General features: G+C 35.7%; 1 protein-coding gene and 1 pseudogene across 2 annotated transcripts in view; one reads left to right on the top strand and one right to left on the bottom strand.

The window, feature by feature from the left end:
• MARCHF1 (membrane associated ring-CH-type finger 1) overlaps positions 1-18,120 on the bottom strand; it is an 833,928-nt gene that overhangs the window by 687,596 nt on the left and 128,212 nt on the right. The gene's annotated exons all lie outside the window — the stretch shown is intronic.
• On the top strand, positions 524-4,062 carry LOC136388223 (PDZ and LIM domain protein 1 pseudogene; annotated as a pseudogene).

Genomic DNA, 18,120 nt, shown 5'->3' with positions numbered 1-18,120 from the left:
TGAGAAGACAGATTTAATTTTCATTTCCTAACCTGCCCTCTCCACTGTTCCAATTCTATCCATAGACATAATTACCCATTCTCAGCAATGTGGTAGATTCCCTTAAAAACTGTTTTTCACTCTTTCAGAGATCTCACACACACATTACAAAAACGGCATGATGAATATATACATATATATTCATCAGTATCTTGCTATTTTCTCTTCAGGGCTGTATTTGATCCTTTTTACTATTATTTGAATTAATCCTGGAGAAGGGATATTAAAAGAAACAGCTACATATAGATCATTCCCGGCATTCTCTAGGGACAGGACTTCCCTTTCCTGTCCCAGGTTTTTGTTAACCAACATGCTTTGCCTACACATCAGAATGAACCCCAACCTCTGACCTTTCTATAAGACTCTTTAATCACTGAGGACATGCCCCAAGTTCAAAGACCATTGACCATCCACTGTAGGTACTTTATAGCCCAGAGCTTACAGTCTTGTCTATTGACTACAGTTGTTGATAAGAGCAGGTAGAATGAGTGAGGGAGACAGCCCATTTCAATGGAAAGGATGTGAGACTGGTCAAGCTGCTGCCAATCTGGGAAAGGAGACCAAGTGCATAAGAATCGCAACATGCATGGATGGCATTGATGCCCTTGCCCTCATGAAGCCTCTCTGCTCCAGCCAAGGTATCGAGAGAGGTATTAAAACGATTTTTATTTTATCCAAAGAGGTTTCTTTTATCATCGGTTCAAATTATCTATTGCGACATACAAATTTCTCAAACATAGTGGCAGAAACACTTTTTTGTTTGTTTGTTTATATATTTTCTAGGTCAGGAGTTTGGACAATGTGCAGTGAGAGGACTTGCATCTAGTTTAATTTGGCCTCAGCTGGTAATACTTAAAGAATTGAAGGCAACTCAAAGAACTGGAGGCTTCTTCTCTCATAAAAGTCTGGCATTAGAACTGGGATGATTTAAAAGCTAAACTTAGCCCCAAACCGCTAAGGTTGCGAGTTAGATCCCCAGTCAGGGCACATCCCAAAACGCTAAGGGTGCAGGTTAGATCCCCAGTCAGGGCGCATATAGGAAGCAACCAGTGAATGCACAACTAAGTTGAAGAACAAATGAATGCCTCTCCTCCCTCTTCCTCTTCCATTTCTTCTCTCTGTCTCTAAAATTTATAAATAAAAAATAATATTCTAATTAGAAAAAAATTTTTAAAGCTGAGCTCAGCCAGGATTGTAAATGCTACACGCGGCCTCTCAGGGTGACGGGAATCTCAGGAAGAGCCAGGGTTCCCAGAGACTGATAAGAGTGGCTGTCCCAAGAGACCAGGGACTCTCTTGGGAGAACTACAGGACTTTTTCTTCCCAAGCCTGGGAATTCATGTCACATCTATTTTGGAGCATACTGTTTGTTCTGAGTGAGTCGCTAAGACCAGCCCAGATTTCAGGAGGGCAGAATTAGACCCCCACCCTTATTACAGGGATGGCAAAATTACATTGCTCAAGACCACATGCAGTGTGAGGTGTTGCAGCCATAATAAAAAATAGGATCTGCCCACATCACCCCCGAATACTCCACATTTAGTAAACACAGGAAGTCACTGGTAAACAATATTGTACTCCTCAAAGTCAAGAAATTAAAGTGATTTGTTTAAAGCTACACAAAGATCAGGACCTAGAGAAAATAAACAATTAACCTATACTATGGCTACAACACTATCCTGAATTGTGGCATACAATTTTTTCTTTAAACACTGGTGGAAGAGTATGATTATTTAGTGACCAATATATTTGACCTAGTAATATAATTACATGAGTTTTTTTTTTCTCTAATTCTGTTTTTTGTGTGTGTGTGACCTTGAACAAGTCTCTTGCCATCTCGGAGCTTCAGCAGCTGCATTTAATAAAAGAATAAAACTAAATGCACCAATCCCAAGCCATAATGTGGGAGCAAATGTTCCATCATTATAGCTTTTATATGTCTGCATAATAACGGCTGCATGATAGTTACAATAATGACAGTGACAGTGAGTCCCAGTATAAAAATGATTATAATGCTCTCTTAGAAAATAACTTTTGTCTGCCCTGGCCGAATAACTCGGTTAAGAGTGTCGTCCGTTCATAAAAGTTGCTGTTTCAATTCCCAGTCAGTGTACATACAGGAACGGCTTATTGTTCCTGACTCTGTCTCTCGCCCTCTTTTTCCTCTCCATCTCCTTTCTCTCTCTCTAAAATCAATAAATCTGATGTGAATGAAAAAATAAATAAATAAATTTTGGGCCTGTCACATTATTGTTGCATGTTATCAAAGGTTAAAATTCTCAAGCAGCTTCCAAAATTCAACCTAAATTTTCACATGCAAAATATTAATTTATATGTCAAAAAGAAAATAAACAGAGCAAGAATACATGAATAACGATTTTTAAGAAAATTGGTTATATACTCTGCATTGTTTCCTAGGGATAATGAACTGACCAATGTTTACCACTGCCATGTAAGTTCAGAAAAACATATGTCAAAAAAGTAAAAAGTACTAGTGGGGATGTCTCATTTTTAAAGAAATTCTTACTTATTCCTTTATATTTATTTGTTCCTGTAATCAGGAAGAAAGAAGTAAAGATCTCTACGGACTATACTCTTTTATATATAAATACATAGATAAGCAACATTTACCAGACCAAAATGTGACCCTCTGGCGCAAGGTACACTTTATTCTTTTTTTTATTATTATTATTCAGTGAGAGGAAAGGAGGCAGAGAGACCAACTCCCACATGCTCCCCAACAGGGATCCATCCAGCAAGCCCACTAGGGGGCAATGCTTTGCCCATCTGGGGCATTGCTCTAACCAAGCTCTCCTTAGTACCAGAGGCGGAGGTCATGGACCTATCCACAGCACCCTGGGCCAACTTACTCCAATAGAGCCATGGCTGTAGGAGCAGGAGAGAGAGAGAGAGAGAGAGAGAGAGAGAAGCATGAGGGGGAGGCATGGAGAAGCAGATGGGTGCTTCTCCTGTGTGCCCTGACCAGGAATTAAACCCAGGGCATCCACATGCTGGGATGACACTCTACCACTGAGCCAACCAGCCAGGGCCCACTTTATTCTTAATAAACTAAAGATTCAGGTAGAGCCTTGCCTCATGGTGGCAAGGGCTTTGAGCAGCCTCCCACCACTTCCCAGGTTACTCCCAGAAGCAAGACTGCTATAGCTAATTTATGTATTGGAGACATAATCACAGCCATCGATGGGGAAAACACCAGCAACATGATCACTTGGAAGCTCAGAACAAAAATAAGGGTTGCATAGTCAACATGACTCACAGTAGCCAGATCTGAACATAAAGTCTGGTCTTCTCTAGTACGAGAGGCAGGGAAATGTCATCCATACAAGATGAATTTAGCCTCTGAATCACAAGAGGTTCTGCACATAGAAAGTGCCCACAAATGAAGTGCCATGCCCTTCACTACTTTGCCTGCCTTTACTTCTGCTGCCCAGCATCATCATGAACCAGTGAAACAACCCCTCTAGCCTCTACCCCTCTGAGAACATCTCCAACTTCAACAGCACCTTGGAGTGAAAAATGACAGCCAGTGGACCAGAGATGAATGGCAGAGCCTTAGAGCATTCTCAGCCTCCAAGTGGACTTGTCACCCACAAAGAATCTGCAGTTTACAAGATATTTCAGGAGGAACAGGGGTTAAATGAGAGCCCAAAACAGTCCGCTTCATTTCTGGTTTTGCAGGAAATCCTGGAATCTGAAGAGAAAGGGGATCCCAACAAGCCCTCGGGATTCAGATCAGTTAAGGCTCCCATCACTAAAGTGGCTGCATCAACTGGAAACACTCAGAAATTGCCCATATGTGCCAGATGTGGCACCAGCATGGTTGATGTGTTTGTGAAGCTGTGGGGCCTTCACCCTGAGTGCTATGTGTGCACCAACTGAGGCACACGCCTGAAACAGAAGGGCCATTTCTTTGTGGAAGATCAAATCTACTGTGAAAAGCATGGCTGAGAGTGGGTCACCCCACCCAAAGGCTACAATGTGGTCACTGCATTCCCCAAGTGACCCAGCAGAATTGCACACAATGGTTTTCTTCAACTAGCCCCTGTGGCAACTTGTTCTCAATGTGCTGACCCTGTCCTCTCTTGGAAGTTCTTGCTTACTTTGGCATTATCCCTGTCCATTAAACATTGCATCCCCTGCCTTTGCTGACTCACACTGCTGTGTGATGGCTGCTTTTACAGTAAATGGAAGATGGTTTTGTTCAGTGTCCCCTTGCCAGCATACTGTGCCTTCTCTTCACCTCAGGTCATCTCTGCTGCAAATGGAAATCGGCCAAATGTGAACCAAACCCAATTTCATACGTCTGCCACTGATTATATTTTGACTCAATAAATGTAGTGACCCTTAAAAATAATTATTTTTTGATCTGTGGTTGGTTGAATCTGCAAAGGTGAAACCCACACATATACAGGGCCTACCATATTATCATTAATAATAAAACCAAGTAGTAATTAAAATTATGAAATTCGATAATTATTTAAAATTAAAGAGAAACTGATTACCAGTTACTTTAAAGTATTCCACATACCAAAAAATGGCTAACTGTATAATTTGGGACTAAAAAACAAAAAATATGCAATATTTATGTTATGCCAAAATCCTAATGCAAAGTTTGGGTGGTAAAGCTCCTAATTAGAAGCTTAAATTACAGATTAAATTTGGAGAATTGACAGAGATGTTCCTTTTTAAAGGGCAAAATATGTTTTGACTAAATGAATCACTGAAAAGCATGTTTTAAGAAACATTCTCAAAAATTCATAAGTTCATCTGTTAGACAAGAAATGCTAAGTATATTGACTATTATAACCTTTTCTATACCTCATTAGAACATCTTGAGAACAGTGCATTCTGAATACTTCCATTGTTTCTTTAAAAAATCACATCACCTACTTTTGTTGAAAATACAAAGAATCTGTCAGTGAAGTTGTTAAAAATTTAAACCACTGGTAAAATATCATTGAATATACATGGCACTAAAATTTGGAAAATCAGAGTTCCACAAGATATTCAGAAAGGAATATTGTCCATGTATTCAGAATTATCATCAATTAAAGTATTTCCCCTCCTATGGTGTGTTTTACTCAATGGGAAACAGCATTTTTCTTAGGTTTAGTAAACAGCTTATTTTTAAAATTGTTTTGCAAAAGAAAAGAAATGCTTATAACATCTTTTTTTTTTTTTTTTTTTTTTTTTTGTATTTTTCTGAAGCTGGAAACAGGGAGAGTCAGATAGACTCCCGCATGCGCCCCACCGGGATCCACCCAGCATGCCCACCAGGGGGCGATGCTCTGCCCATCAGGAAGCGATGCTCTGCCCCTCCAGGGCGTTGCTCTGTTGCGACCAGAGCCACTCTAGCGCCTGAGGCAGAGGCCAAGGAGCCACCCCCAGTGCCCGGGCCATCTTTGCTCCAATGGAGCCTTGGCTGTGGGAGGGGAAGAGAGAGACAGAGAGGAAGGAGAGGGGGAGGGGTGGAGAAGCAGATGGGTGCTTCTCCTGTGTGCCCTGGCTGGGAATCGAACCCGGGACTTCTGCACGCCAGGCCGACACTCTACCACTGAGCCAACCGGCCAGGGCCGCTTATAACATCTTAAATCAAAAGTTTTTTGAGATGTACCTAGCTCAGTACTTTTGAATATACATTCAAAACCACAGTAAAAGTTAATTTATTCAGAGTCTCAAAGTATTTTATAAGTAATCCGTGGCAAATGCTGAGGCTATTCTCATATTCCAGAAAATCTACCAGAGTAAGGACTACTATATTCATTAATTCCATCATCTTACATTTTCTTAAATCCTTTTAGGAATCACTTGAGCAATAACTAAATCAAAACATATGCATGTAATTATTCAACAAAGAATTCTGAAGTTTTATTTACATTGCTTGAGTAGATACTAAGACAAAGAAGATTAAGATTCTGCCATTAAAAAACTTAAAGACAAATAGACAAAGATATAAGACAGAAAGTAGTGAAACATACAAATGAAGTGGCAATTTAGATTAAGAAATTATTAAATTACTTGAAAATATTGGGAAGAGAGAAAACTCTGAGCTGTTCTTTTAATTATGGGTTTGATTTTGGTCATATGGTGAGAAGCATTCTGAGGCAATGAGGCAGGAAAAAGCATGAACAAGGACTCTGAGAGAGGAAAACGTGGTGTATGTGCAATTGAAGTATCTTCATGCAACAGAAGGGGAGGTTTGCAAAAAGAATAGAAAAGATAAAGAGGGTAATACCTGCACATCTCATAATCGAGGGTCCTGAATCTAAAATAATGCATGTTGGACTTTATTTTGTAGGTATTGGGGAATCCATTAAGTTTTTCCTAACAGCACATAAGAACTAAATAAAGAAAAGCCAGATGTCAGGAAGAACAGTAAAAACCATCTATGAAAGGGCCAGGCAATTAGATCCTGACCTAGAGTATAGTTATTTGGGATCAAAGAAAAAATAATTGATGGGAGTTGATGGAATTGATGTGGGAGGCAAGGAAAAGAGCCAACTAAAGATGATTTGGTGACTGGATAGAGATTCTCCTTACAAAAAATTGGAGAACTGGGACAGAGAAGGGAAGGGAGGGAAAAGTTGGCCACAAGAGCAATTACTCAACACCTCCAGACACAGTTCTAAGTTTGTTACTTGTATTACCTCATTTAACTTCCTAATAGTGAAATTGGGGCAGTTAAGGTGATTTGCTTAAGGTCACACACACAATTAGTGGGTGACAGAACCAGAGAAGACAATCGGTTCAGTCTGTGTCATACTGAGTTAGAAAAATGTAAAATGCAGGTGGCAGTATTGAGTAATACTCAATAAATGAATACTCAATAAAATAATAATAAATAAATACTCAATAAAAAAATTCCAGAGAGAAAAGAGTAGATCCAAGACAAATTTGGGGTGAGTCACATGCATAGTAAAAACTAATTACAGAACATTAATGGAAATAAACACAGCATTAAAGCAGTAAGAGGAGAGAGACAGTCAAAGAAAATAGAAGGAAGGTAAACACATTAAGAATAGATATTTAAATGAACCATTACATCTTACAGATCTTCATTTGTTCTAAGATTTTAGAATTTTTCTCTTGTACTAAATATGAATAATATAAAATATAAACCCTGGGATTGCATAAGCCAAACAGTTTCAGTATTATTTAAATGTCATCGTGTAAATTGGAAAGTTATTATAGTAGAAAAATGGTAAGTCAATTTTCCACTTCAAGATTTCTTAATTAATAAAACTAATACCACATACATTATATTAATAAATGATAGTTTGTTTAATTTTATTTTGAGAACTTATTTCTCATCCCAGGTTGATAAATAAATAGTTCAATAATTCATCATAAATCTCATGAAACATAAGTTAGAGTTTGGTTTTTTAATTACTTAATAATTAATAGCATTATCTGTTACAACTAAAGCAAGTTAAATTTTTTTAAATTACCAGGATCTAGAGAAATAGAATGATAAAGCATTTTAACAACATTGACTAGAACAAAAAAAAAAAAAATGAAGAAAAGATAATGTAAAAGGGAAATGAAGAAGAGGAAGAATCAATCAAGGCCTTCAAATGCATCAATCGGTAGAATCTGAATGTGTGCTGAGATAATTCATTATTCCCTGCTTGTTTCTGTTTGTTTTCTTAATTTGGGAAAGGAACATTGAAAAGATTTGAATGATGTCATTTCTTACTAACATTTAATAGTCCCATAACAAAGATCAAGAAATATATTACCATGACCAATTATTACTAGCACAATAATTTAATATAAATAAGTGGTCAATAATGTGCTAGTCATTACACAAAATTAAATACTTAATATAATAAGATTTATGTTCTTCTTTTTCTGAGTCATTCATTAGTAAAATGTATTTCCCTAGCAAAATCTATTTGAATTTGCTCTTTGCTTAACATTACATAGAATGTAATTCTCTCCATATTTTAAGGTATAATACTACCTAAAACAGGGGTAGTCAACCTTTTTATACCTACCGCCCACTTTTGTATCTCTGTTAGTAGTAAAATTTTCTAACCACCCACCGGTTCCACAGTAATGGTGATTTATAAAGTAGGGAAGTAACTTTACTTTATAAAATTTATAAAGCAGAGTTACAGCAAGTTAAAGCATAAAATAATAATTACTTACCAAGTACTTTATGTCGAATGTTCGCTAAGTTTGGCAGAATAAATCTTTATGAAACAACTTTCTATAGTTAAATGTATCTTTTTATTTAAACTTTGGTTGCTCTGCTACCACCCACCATGAAAGCTGGAACGCCCACTAGTGGGCGGTAGGGACCAGGTTGACTACCACTGATCTAAAACATCAATCATGTAATTATATTTACCAAATTTACACTCATGATGTTGTACATCTGTGATGATCAATAGAGAAAAGACACAGCTATGAGATTGAGATCACTTGAGAATGCTTGAGTGCAATGAGATACAATGTTTGGCCTGGCAGCTCTTCTTTCCTGGCCCTTCTCCTAGTCAAATCCTGCACAACCCACAGATGCCAAATTTTATCCTGGGGCCATAAGGGAAATTCACAAGAAAACAATGATGTCTTTGATCTTTAAACTGTTGTTTACCAAGTGTGTAAATGGATATGGTTTTTCACTCTGTGTATTGGGATGATGGTAAAAGCAAATTACTTCATGTAGTATATATAGAACAAAACATTTTACTGCTGCCTTCTTTGTAGTTCATAGTGATTTTGAAAAATTCAGGACTTGGCTTAAATGAAAACACTTCTGTGTTGCCTTACTAACTCTTCTAACAGAAATCTCCACACAGACAATAACACAACAAACCATAGCTATATGTGAATGCATGAAATTTTAACGAGATGAAACTCAATATATAAATTAAAAGGACACATTTCAAAAACTGACAAAATAATAATTGATAGCTCAATTTTAGAAAGTCTAGAGAAGAAATGTAAAAAAATAATTAAATCATTTTATCTAAAAAGGTACAAAGCACAAATACATTTTCTGAATTATTTTGATTGTTTAAAAATCAATGACATTCATCTTATTCACAAAATAAATGGTTAGGGAGAGAAACACTCAAATTATTCTAGAGATAATATGATGACTAAACCTCAAATGGATTTGAAATTTTTTAAACCTGCATATCGATGGATGTAAAAAAAGTTCTTAAAGGGATGATTAGTTTCTATAATAACTTAAGCAAAAATAAAAAAGAGGTTTACTACATAACTAAGTATGCATTAGGCCAATGTTACCATAAATATAACTAAACCTTCAACTTATAAGAAAACTAACCATGTGCTGGATTCTTCCTTTCCTGTATAAAATCTTTAGAAAAGATAGATTTTTTTCAAAATTCTAAAAAAAAAAAAGAAACAGAAAAGTAAAAGAAAAGTCCCCTAGGTTGATTCCATATTTTGGTTATTGTAAATAATGCTGCAATAAACAAGGAGGTGTACATATGTTTTTGAGTTAGTGTTTTCATTTTCTTCTGATAAATACCCAGAATATGAATTATTGGGTCATATGGTATTTCTATTTTTAATTTTTAATTTTTTTTGAGAAACCTCTATACTGTTTTTCATAGTATCTTAAGAGGCAAAAACTTCCATTTATAAAATAAATAAGCACAGAGATGTTAAGCACAGCACAGGGAATATAGCCAATAACACCATACAACTTTGTATGATGACAGATGCCTATTAGTCTCATCATGATCACTTCATAAGGTATAATAATGTTGAATCATTCTGTTGTATACCTGAAGTTAATATAATATTGTTTGTCAATTATACTTCAATTTCTTCTAAAAATTGTTCAAATAGAAACCAGATTGAATCCTTTCTGAGGCCAAAAAAACAACCCCACTGGAAACATCACAAATATCAATCAGTAGGTGGATTCTTACTTAAAATCACAATACATTGCTCAGTGAAACTCTAAAATGTGCTGCAGAGATGAAAGGCTTCCCACTCATAGAGTAAGCAGAAGCATATGTACCCCCAGGCTTACCCACATATCTCTTTATGCCTCTAATTTTTGTCTCTTAGACTTTCTTTATGTCGTGACTATTGGAAACCTTAGAGCTATACTGGAAGTCCAACCATATGAAAAATATTTGATCATGTGTTTTGATAAGTTGCCAGTTCCATTTTGTAGTTTTCTTTTTCCTTGCTAAAACTTTTTATTAATATTTTATTACGCTGTTTTATTGTGACCTAATAACTAGTTGTAAGATAACTTAAATAATTTGGAAAAACATGTGATGGCAATAAATAAAATACGTAGGTTCAACGCATAAAATCTAAAATATATGAAAATGCAATGTATAACATCCTAAATATTTAATAAAATACAGAAACAAGAATTGTAGAACATTTAAAAATAATTAAATGAATTAAAATTGATTATCAATAAGTTCTAAAGAAAAATCCAAAAAAATTAAAATTCTTAACTTTAAGATAGTAGCTGTTTTCTTAAACTGCCATATTTTAATGTTCTGCAGAATATAATCAAAAACCAGAATAAAATCAAGAAACAGAACCAGAGAACAAGCGAGAGAGAAAACTTTTTTAGAAAGGTAGCCTGAACTCAGAAGGCAACCCCGTCTCACTAGAGGTCAGGGGACCTGCATTCTGGTTTCTGTTATAGAGATATATATCATAATTAAGGGTGAGGCACCACTTTCATAATTTGGAGCTTTGTCTTCTATCCTAGGGACCATAGTGAATCTTACTTTTGAGTCTTAAAGCTCTTTGACACTGAATGCAATTGTTGAAATGAGTTTCTGCATTGTGGAAAGCATTACTATGTCAAGGAAATATACTTGGGGGCTCATGTTTTAATAATTTTATGCAGACATTTAATAATCCATTTCTATTTTGGGTTTCAAAACATACTGTAGCTCTGTGACTGTAAATATTTATTTAATAAATGTTTGAATTTATTTTTCATCATCATTCTTCCTCAACTTAATAGGTCCAGTTTGATTATTCTGGGGAATTACCTTTAAAGTCTAAGCGTCTATTAACAGTGAGGAAGAATGACATTTCAGTGAGTCAAGGAGGCAAATAATAAAGCCATTGGGACCCTGAAAATATTTTAGTATTTAAAGGCCAATATAAATGGGATTATAAAAACAACTACATAATCACTCAGAGTCTATGCATCCTTTATGTCAAATAGTTAATTCATTTTTAAAAAATATATAGAAACCCACTGAGCTCTTCCTATACAATAGGTACCATGCTTGTATATTTAAAGGTAAAATCTATAAATTTTTCCAGCAAGATATTAGCAATAAACAGTAATTATGCATTAAATTGAATTCACTGAGTCTACTCTTCCATGGTGAAGAGGATGATCACATTCCTCCCAAATTCATGCCATCCCTATACATCACCTATGTAACAACCCTGGTTGATCTATAATGATTAAGATGCACAGCTGCAATAAATATTAGGCAGATAACAGTTTAGCAGTTTGTATTATCAAGTTTTCTGCTTTCTTCAAGAATGGCAAATCTATGTGACCTCTGAGATAGGCATATAGGTATATGTAACTTCCATGTGACCCTTAAAATAAGTGTGTAGATATAACTTCAGGTATTTGCATGGACTTAGTTATTTTAAAGTAGGTTTAAGATGTTCAGCTCTTTGGGGATAAGCTAAGTCATTTTCAGTTGCCATTCTGTGAGGTGTATAATCTACAGCTATCACTACTTGGATTGCCACAGAGAAAATTCTCTGGTGTAACAATGGTTTTCAACCGTGGCCCCAGTGGGGCCACCACCAGAGATGATTCAATGATTTGCAATGGGGCTGAGCATAGCTTTTAGATATCTCCATGTGATTCTAATATAGAATCAAGGGTGAGAACCATGGTCCAATTTATAAAAAGATAATATCCAACAAATTTAGAGGTAAGTTCTTTTCTTCTTGACATTAAAAAAATAATAAAATGTTTTCTCTTCTCTTTTCTCTTAACTTGGGGTCACTAGCCCTCAAGCTTCGGTCTCTATGCATTCCTAGGTGCTATAAAAACACATACACACTATTAATACCCTACTCACGCTATTCTGCTCACAAAACTCCAGATACGCTAACCTTAAAAACCTTCAGAGGAATGAGACTCCTGGGTTCAATAAATTGTTCGGTTCTGAAGGGGTGTTAGACAAAGAAAGAAACAGTAAGCTAAATCCGCCAGTGCCATGTCCTTTGAGACTACTTACATTTTTGTGAAACTTGTGGATCAATCTTCAACTCACACAAATGGGAAATTAACTCTGCCCATTTTTTCTATGTCTCTCTAGTTGGTATGCTTTTTTCCAGTACTGGTTCCACTTGGTGTGCTTACTTACCCATTGTGCTCCAGGGACTTCACATTAGATATTTTTCTTGACCAACCAAACACAAAATGCATCTAAAGTCAGAAAAGCCTAGTAGATAATTTCATTTGCACTATTTTCCCTCATTTCAAAGATTTGTCTATGGGGTAATATGACAAATATCTTACTTTTATTCATTACTTTCTACTGATGAGGAAACTGAGGCAGGAAGAGTTAAGAGTCAAAATTAATATATAAGATCGGCCACCACCATTTTGCAAATTTCACCATTATTGTGGAGTCTAGAGCTACTCTTAAATCCAGTTTTAATATTGTAGAACTGTTCCTAATTTTGATTTATCTTATAGCTTTGCACTTGATAAACTGATTAGTGCCCTATTCATGTTTAAACTCAATAAAATCAGAATAGAAGAAAAGTACCTCAACATAATAAAGGCCATATATGACAAACCATCAGCTAATACCATACTAAGTGTTTAAAAAAATGAAGGCTTTTCCTCTAAAATCAGGAATGAGATAAGGTGCCTTCTCTCTCTGCTCTTATTCAACATAGTTCTGGAAGTTTTAGCCAGAGCGATCAGGCAAGAGAAAGAAATAAAAGAGAAAGAATTTGCAGATGACATGATCCTATATATGAAAAACTCAAAACTCTACCAAAAAACTATTAAAAACAGTAAACCAATACAGTAAAATTGCAGAATACAAAATCAATATATAAAAGTCTATTGCTTTCCTATATGCCAATGATGAAATTTTGGAAACGAACTCAAAAACAAAATTTCTTTTACAATTACAAAAAATAAAATAAAATACCTAGGAACAAACTTAACAAAGGATATGAAGGACCTATATACTGAAAACTACAAAACATTACTGAAAGAAATTGAAAAAAAAAAACCAATGAAATGAAAAAATATTCCATGTTCATGGGTTGAAAAAATCAACATAGTTAAAATGGCCATATTACCCAAAGCAAGATACACATTTAATGAAATTCCCATCAAAATCCCAAACGCATTTTAAAAAAAATAGAATAAAAAGTCACCAGGTTTGTACGGAATCATAAAAACCCCAAACAGCCAAAGCAATCCTGAGGAAAAGGAATGAAGCCAGAGGTGTCACACTACCTGACTTCAAATCATACTACAGAGCCATGATAATGTTTACCATTGTATCCTCAGTCACAACAGAATATACTATCATGCTCCTTTTGAAATCTCACTCATATTTTGAGGATAAGTTAGTGATTTTTGTTTTAATTTAAATACTAATTTGAAATCTGCTGTTCAAAAATAAATGATGATAAATCTATATTAATTAGAAATTTTGAAATTAGTAATTAGAAATATTAAGAATAGAAGACCATTATCATTATCTATTCCATAGCCAACTATAATTTCCAAGGAATTTAAGATATAGATGACACCATTATGGACACCCTCTTTGGATTCTTCATCTAAGAAACTCTGCCAATTTAGAATATATGTTCATTTAAAGTAACTAAGGCTTGTACCTGGCTAGTATGGCATTTAACATTTGTTGAAAATGAATATTATACATGTTTATATTTTTTTTTTTTTAGATTTTTTTATTTATTCATTTTTTAGAGAGAGGAGACAGAGAGAGAGAAGGGGAGAGAAACAGAAAGCATCCACTCCCATATGTGCCTTGACCAGGCAAGCCCAGGGTTTCGAACAGGCGACCTCAGCATTCCAGGTCGACGCTTTTACCCACTGCGCCACCGCAGTTCAAGCTTATATTTTATTTTTAAAAATAACTGTTTACAGATATAAACACACACACACACACATATTTGATGGAATCATGCTTTTATTCTCTGTTTATAATTTTTTGATTATTTGTAATTATATTAACACCTCAATTCTTAGCTTGGCCTACAGGGCTCTGGATGATGTGGCACCTGCTGAAGTTTCCTTCTTATTAAATAGCACACTCCCTGCCTTCACCCTGATCCAGCTATTGAAACCATTTTTAATTCAGAGACTAAACCAAAACAAGCTCTTCCCACAATAAGGCCTTAGTTCCTGCTCTTCCCTGATTGAACTATTTTTCTCCTGACAAATTAATAACCATCGATCATAATTCATGCATGGACTCAGAAAAGCCTTCTTTAACTGCTTCCCTTCTCCAACTAAATATGAAACCGCTGTGTTTATAATTTTAAAATAATTGGGAGATTTTATCAATATCTGTTTCTAACAAGAGACTGTCATTCTATGGAGACAGGGACCATTAACTGCTCTGTCCAATCTTGGAATATATAGTCAATGATAAATGAATGAGTAAGTAAGTGAATAGATGTCTCATTTTTAGATGAGAGTACTAAAATAATTCTGAAAGCTATAGTCATACGGGCCATTTGTGAGAAATGGAACCACAAAAGACTTCAAATAGCCACAGCAATCTTGAGAAAGAAGAACAAAGTTGGAGGTATCACACCACCTGACATCAAAATACTACAAGCCATAGTAATCATAACAGCATAAATGGTACTGACATAAAAACATAAAGATCAACAGAACAAAAAGGAGTACCCACAGCTTTATGATCAATTAATATTTAATGAAGAAGGCAAGAAACTAAATGGGGAAAAAATAGTATCTTCAATAAATGGTATTGGGAAAATTGGGCCAGATCATGCAAAAAAAATGAAACTAGATCACCTTCTTACACCATACACAAGAAAAAACTCAGAATGGATTCAAGCAATGTACAATATTTGGAACCATAAAAATCCTAGAGAACAACATAGGCAGTAAAATCTCGGACATTTCTCATAGCAATATTATTTCTGATACATTTCCTCAAGCAAGAAAAACAAACAAAATAAACAAGTGGACTACATCAAACTAAAAAGGTTTTGCACAGCAAAGGAAACCATCAACAAGATGAAAAGACAGCCCACTGAATGGGAGAACATTTACCCATACATCAAAGGTCTTTATTGATTTATTTATTTTGGAAAAAGGAATAAACAAATAAGAATGTTCTTAAAACAGGAAGATAAAAAAAAATATTTGGCTCAAACTGCTAGATTTGCAGGTAATTTATCAAAGCCCCCCCCCCCCCCCACTCTTCAGAATCATTTGTTTTGGAATGAAGCTTTAAAGTAGAAAAGAAAATGTCTTAGGTAATAAATAAATCATAAGGCTAAACCTATCTAGTCTGAAACTAACTAGACAGTGATGGTAAATTATTTTCTACTGGAAAAACAAGTCTCTATCTGGAGCTTTATTTTTATTGGTGAGCAAGTGGGTATCAAATCACAATTTTTGTGCACATGTAACCACACCATCTTTTCAGTTCATAAAGATGACTCACAGGGTTTCATCTGAATTTTAAAGTTTGCTTATAGCAAGCAGTACATTCAATATCTACGTCTAACATTGTTTAACCTTGTAACATTTCCCTGAACGATTAATAAGGTGTTATTTGATTCTTCAGTGAATCCTGGGTAGTTTGTTTTTGTTCAATAAGAGGGATTCATATCGATCAGCCAAGGAAAACATTATTAAAAGGAAAATCAATTTGAAAGTTATAGTAGATGTGAGAAGACCATTTTCAAATCCCCTGCCTATCATGGTTGTTTGTGCAAGTAAAGAACACCAGTGCTGATGAGGTTCAAATTATCACCCTTTGGCCACTCTACTCTCTACTTGGTGTATAACACGTGCCCTGGAATCCACTTTTAAGAGTATATACTATTCTGACAGGTTGTATAACTATTATAAGAGATTAGGCAATTTGCCCTTAATCTAAGTATATTAATTGTATATCAATAAAGAAGGCCAAGACAAGAAATGGAAGGTAAAAAGTATGGCTTATTATACATGTCAAAAATTAAAAACTAGGCCTGACCTGTGGTGGTGCAGTGGATAAAGTGTCAACCTGGAACGCTGAGGTCGCTGGTTCAAAACCCTGGGCTTGCCTGGTCAAGGCACATATGGGAGTTGATGCTTCCTGCTCCTCCCTTCTGTCTCTCTCTCTCTCTCTATCTCTCTCTCTCCTCTCTAAAATGAATAAATAAATAAAGTCTTTAAATAAAAATAAAAAAATTAAAAACTAGGCCTGACCTGTGGTGGCACAGTGGATAAAGTGTCAACCTGGAACGCTGAGGTCACCAGTTCAAAACCCTGCACTTGTCTGGTCAAGGCACATATGGGAGTTGATGCTTCCTCCTCTCTCTCTCTCTCTCTCTCTCTTTAAAATGAATAAATAAATAAAAATATATATAATAATTAAAACTATAAAAGAGTCATTAGAAAGTATTTTCCAAAAATCTGTGATCCTTTTCTGCTACTATTCTGCTGTTGGTACACAGACTTCCCCCAGCCAGCCCTTCACTCCCTTCGTTATATTATACAGCTAACTGACTTATGAGAAATGTTGATACTGGAAGAGTTAAGGGTTGCTATAGATATGCTTATTATACTCAGACATTAGAATAATCCTTGAAAGAGCAAAAGGTTAAAACCCCTCTGGATAAGTGTTAACTAATTAATGATGGTACTAAACAGTGTTTGGATCATTTTTCCTTGCCCCTTGACATAAAGTTGATAAATAACTCAGAAATAAGAAAGAGATTAATAGCTGATTAAATTCCACTCAGGTACTTAATATTAGCTCCTAAAATTAGCTATTTGTAAACTGTCATAAATTGTAGAGGTATGTAATGTGTAGATTTAATTTATCTTTGGTGAAGTGATATTGAGGTAGTGAATTATTGATGTCAAATAGTCAACTAAGAGAAAAATAAAGGCATGTTCCCTTTTCCTGGAAAAGCAACACCATTAGTTGAGATTAGTTGAGGCTAGAAAAATGCACTTAAAGTGATAACGGTAAACAAATTGATTACTCTGATGATTTTGTGCCTCCACAAAAATTATTACTATTTGTCATGTCCAAGTTACCTGTATACTGTTATAATTCTTCCTTTCATTTGTTTATTCAAAGTCTTCTCAGTTAGATCTTGTCCACATGCCATTGTCTCTCCCATTAAAAAAGAAAAACCACCTGACAAGGTGGTGGTGCAGTGGATAAAGCATCAGACTGGGACACGGAGGACCCAAGTTCAAAACCCAGAGGGCACCAGCTTGAGTGTGGGCTCACCAGCTTGAGTATGGGGTCGCTGGATTGAGCATGGGATTATAGACATGATCCCATGGTCACTGGCTTGAGCCCAAAGGTTACTGGCTTGAGCAGGGGGTCACTCACTCTGCTGCAGCCCCCCCCCCCCCCGGTCAAGGCACATATGAGAAAGCAATCAATGAACAACGAAGGGAGCTGCAATGAAGAATTGGTGCTTCTCATCTCTCTCCCTTTCTGTCTGTCTGTCCTATCTGTCCCTCTCTCTGTCTCTCTGTCTCTGTCACAAAAAAGTCCCCCAATTCAACAATATCTTCAGACACTATTTTATTCTCTCCCTCTTTTCAGATTTTTGAAGATTTCAAAAATTTACCTATTCTCACACCCTCCATCCTTATGTATTCCATTCCAATGGACTCAGTTTCTGTTACTCCATCCAAACAAGACTTGGTAACCCTAGAGTCACTAATCCCAAAATATGCTGCAGTTCTTATCCTTACCTCTCAGCAGCCTTTAACGATGTCAGCACTACCTTCTTTGTTGCTTGAATTCTGTTACTCAACACACTTGCAGGTTTTTTCTCTCATCTTCCCATTTCATCTTT

Source organism: Saccopteryx leptura, chromosome 1 (genome assembly GCF_036850995.1).
Source record: "Saccopteryx leptura isolate mSacLep1 chromosome 1, mSacLep1_pri_phased_curated, whole genome shotgun sequence".
Classification (NCBI taxonomy): Eukaryota; Metazoa; Chordata; class Mammalia; order Chiroptera; family Emballonuridae; genus Saccopteryx; species Saccopteryx leptura.
Note: the sequence above shows the minus strand (reverse complement) of the source record. Positions and strands in the feature narration are given on the sequence as shown.